Source organism: Theropithecus gelada, unplaced genomic scaffold (assembly GCF_003255815.1).
Source record: "Theropithecus gelada isolate Dixy unplaced genomic scaffold, Tgel_1.0 HiC_scaffold_1813, whole genome shotgun sequence".
Taxonomy (NCBI): Eukaryota; Metazoa; Chordata; class Mammalia; order Primates; family Cercopithecidae; genus Theropithecus; species Theropithecus gelada.
In genome coordinates this window covers 2,069-6,587 of record NW_020258240.1, presented here as the reverse complement: position 1 = coordinate 6,587, position 4,519 = coordinate 2,069, and the positions used below count along the sequence as shown (strand labels likewise).

The window sequence follows — 4,519 nt, the reverse complement described above, 5'->3', positions numbered from 1 at the left end:
CCCTGAGAGCTCAGCTTCTCACCATGGACGGGGCCGGGAGGATCGTTTTTTTGGTGGCAGCAACTACAGGTAAAGGAACACCTATTCCCTGGGATGAGAGGGGAACTCTTTTCAGTCCAAAAGAATTTTATCCAGTCTTCTGTGTCCTCTCCACAGGTGCCCACTCCCAGGTGCAGCTGGTGCAGTCTGGGGCTGAGGTGAGGAAGCCTGGGCCTCAGTGAAAGTCTCCTGTAATTTTTCTGGGTTCATCATCACAAGCTACAGTATACACTGGGCGCCACAGGCCCCTGGACAAGGACTTAAGTGGATGGGATGGAACAACTCTAGCAATGGTAATAGAGTCTACACGCAGAAGTTTAAAGGCAGACTCACTATGACCAGGGACACGTTCAGGAGCACAGCCAACACGGAGTTGAGCAGCCTGAGATCTGAGGACACAGCCGTGTATTACTCTGCACGACACACAGTGTGGAAACCCACAGCCTGAGAGAGTCTGAGGGCCTGAGGGAGGAGGCAGCTGTGCTGGGCATGAGGAGATGACAGGGATAATTTGATTGTAGACTTTCTTAGCAAGTGAGGTTAAGTCATTGAAGAAAAGGAACAAGAGAAATGTGTATGCACTCTAAGTATTTGAGAAATTTTCCATACAATATTTACTCTGTAAGCGAAATTCAAGGAGTAGAAAACAATCAAATTAATACAACTGATATAGGAATTGTTCTGAACATATTAGTGTGAGCATGAGTTTTTGAATCCGTGTTGTAAATATTTTGGAACACAGCTGCGAGATCACATTTTATCTCTCCATTTACATCCATTATATGAAATATCAAAATGTTTCAATGTTTTCCATAGTGTGCAGTTATGATTTGGGGCTCATGCCAGCAATGCATGATAGATCTCGGTTCTTCCTCATTCTTATTGCCATTTGGCACTATGAATATTGTATATTTTAACCATTCTACTAGATTATTAGTGGTATCCCATTGTTGTTTAAATGCACGTCTCTAATTAAAATTTTATATTTAATTATTTTTATAGAATTATGAAGTGTCTATTTTCATATTCTGCTCATTTTTAATTTAACTGTTTTATTTTGATCCGTTGTATGTTTCCTTACATACCCAATATAAAATTCATTTACCAAGTTAACATAAAGCCATTTGACAAATATGTGATTTAGAAGTGTAGTCTCCAAGTCGGTAGTTGTCTTTTCACTGCTTTGTCAGTGTCTCTGGCAGGAAAATGTTCATATACACACATATAATTGTATATATGCACTTAGGTGTGTGTGTGCATGTGTGTATAAACTTGGATAAAATAATTTTAATTTTCCATAGATTTTAATAATACTTCTGGTATTATTGTAAAACTAATTACAAAATCAACTCTAACAAAAAAAGTTGTGTCTCTAATCTCTGGCCACAGTCACAGCATAATTCCTTAAATTTCACCTACTTTATGGGAGGATTATTAACTTAGATGTTTGAAATTCTTCTGCATGAAAAATGTCTTTTTTTCAACTTTTTAAAAGTTTATCTGTTAATAACAGTGTTGGTTCATTAACATTTATTTTTCACTATGGAGAAAATTTGATGTTACATTATTCATTTTATTGCTCAAATCACCACAGCTTTCTTAGGTCCTGTGAGCTCATTTAGTTTGGATTCTGTTTCCTCACAGCATACCCCATCCTTTTGTTTTTGAACACGTTCCTTTGTCCTGGTCTTACAAGAAATTCCAAGCTCATTTTCTTTACTGTCTTCTCTATACATAGAATTAGTTATTTCTCCAAGGATTTCTGGTTTCTCATATTAAAGAATTACATTAAAATGCAAAATTGTGATATTGGGTGTGTGTTGTTTATGTGGTGTCAGTGTTTCTAGGATCTCTAAGCCAACAGCCCTGGAAAATATGCAATGTATATTAACCCATGTGTACGTGCACATCTGAACTATTTCTGTGCCTTAAAAAAAAATCCAGAGAGCATTTGAAATGCCTGTGGTGTATTATAAAATAAGAAGCCTCCCAAAGTAAGGGCATAAACTGGCCGTAAAACCTGCCATAAACAAAATCTCTGCAGCACTGTAACATGTTCATGATGGCCATAAAGCCCATAGTGGAAGGTTGTGGGTTTACTGGAATGAGAGCAAGGAACACCTGACCTGGCCCACCCAGGATGGAAAACCGCTCAAAGACATTCTTAAGCCACAAACAATAGCATGAGTGATCTGTGCCTTAAGGACATGCTCCTGCTGCAGTTAACTAGCCCAACCTATTACTGTAATTCAGCCCATCCCTTCGTTTCCCATAAGGGATACTTTTAGTTAATTTAAAATCTATAGAAACAATGCTAATGACTAGCTTGGTGTTAATAAATTCGTGGGTAAATCTCTGTTCGGGGCTTTCAGCTCTGAAAGCTGTGAGACCCCTGATTTCCCACTTCACATCTCTATATTTCTGTATGTGTGTCTTTAATTCCTCTAGTGCCACTGGGTCTCCCTGACGGAGCTAGTCTTGGCAATGTGGATGCCAGGGAGGGCCGATGAAACTCCAGGGGGCACTTAGGACCCAGTAAGGAGGGCTCAGAACACGAGGGGTTACTCAGAGCCACCAGAGGGTGCTTAGGACACCAGGGGATGCTCAGGACACCAGGGGACGCTCGGAACCACCAGGGGGCGCTCACGACAACAGAGGATGATCATAACCACCAGGGGGCGCTCAGGACACTGGGGGATGTTCAGAACCAGCAGAGGACGCCCAGGATACCAGGGGGTGCTGACAACCAGCAGAGGGTGCTCAGGACACCAGGGGACTCTCAGAACCATCACGGGGCACTCAGGACACCAACGGCTGATCATTACCACCAGCGGTGCCCAGGACAACAGCTCGCTTAGGACACCAGGAGGCTCAAGCACCACCAGGGGATGCTCAGGACTATAAGGCAGTGCTCAGGATACCAGGGTTAGCTCAGGATAGCAGGGAACACTCAGAACCACCAGGGGGCGCCCAGGGCACCAGGAGGCTCTCAGAACCACCAGGGGGCGCTCATTACTATAAGGCAGTGCTCAGGACACCAGGGTTAGCTCAAGATAGCAGGGAACGCTCAGGGCCACCACGGGGCGCTCAGGACACAAGGGGATGCTCAGGACACCAGGGGATGCTCGGAACCACCAGGGGGCGCTCAAGGCAACAGGGGACGATCATAACCACCAGGGGGCGCCCAGGACACCGGGGGCGCTGAGAACCAGCAGGGGGTGCTCAGGACACCAGGGGGCGCACATGACACCAGGGGATCTCAGAACCATCAGGGGGCGCTTGGGACACCATGGGAGGATCATAACCACCAGGGGTGCCCAGGACAACAGCTCGCTCAGGACAGTAGGAGGCTCTCAGAACCACCAGGGGGCGCTCAGTACTATAAGGCAGTGCTCAGGACACCAGGGCTAGCTCAAGATAGCAGGGAACGCTCAGGACACAAGGGGACACTCAGGACTCAAGGGTTCCCTTGGGAGGTGGTTCCCTATCAAGTGCTTAGGGATGGTGTGTTTCTTCTTTTAGGCTTTGTGATTTCTCACCTGGTGAAACAAAAGTCTTCCCAGGATCTCTTGCCAGGATCTCTTGCCAGGATCTCTTGCCATTTATTTCTTGGAATGCATGTTTCTCTCCTCTACAAAATCTTAACTTAGAACCATAATTCAATTCTTTACATTTTTATAATAATACTAGCAATATCTAAGTAAATTTTAAAATGAAAAAATTGTATGTTTACTTTAAACTATTCCCACAAACAGATTTATGTTTCCTGCACTGTGTCAGTCACATTATTTTAAATACTTTTCTAACAATAACTCAGCATATGAATGTGCTGAGTTTATTTTCCTTTCATCTGCTGTTTATGGAGATGAAACATCACTTTAAGGGCTTCTGTCCTCCACTTTGGTGGTTCCTGGAGTTCTGCCCCTCAGTCTGTTTCTCTACCTTCCCTTCTTCTGTTCACACTTTTTCTATTCCTCGGTCTCTGCTCAAGGAATTGGCAAGTGCATTTACTTTGTCTCATCCATGTCTGGTGAATCAGTTCCCTTCCCTTCATGATCACTGAAGTCAACCAAGTATGGGAAGGTAACAGTCCTTAGAATATGCTCATCTACCTGCAGAATCCCTGCTCTCCTCACTCTTTTCTAGGGTCCTGCAGACATCACCCCATCCCATCACCCCTTCTTTAAGTACCCCAGAGTGGGCTCTGCAGCTTCTGCTGCCCTCTGTGTGCTCAGCCCTGGGGCTCACTACAGCTTTGATGACAAAGCCCAAATCCCTATTGTGTTTGCACACTTTCTGACCACCCTCTAGCAAGCTGCCATTGTGAGTGAATCCTGGGAATCCTGGGGTGACTTTAGTTCTGTATTTATGAAATTCTCTACCATCCAGGAATATTGTCAAATAAGCAACATACAGAGTTTATGTTAAATATTCATGTAAAACACTTGCAGAATAAAAAACATTATTGAAATAGAAAATG

General features: G+C 43.9%; 1 pseudogene; it reads left to right on the top strand.

Annotated features, from left to right (window-relative positions):
* The first annotated feature begins 23 nt into the window (after nt 1-23).
* On the top strand, nt 24-487 carry LOC112617461 (annotated as a pseudogene).
* Nucleotides 488-4,519: the final 4,032 nt, after the last annotated feature.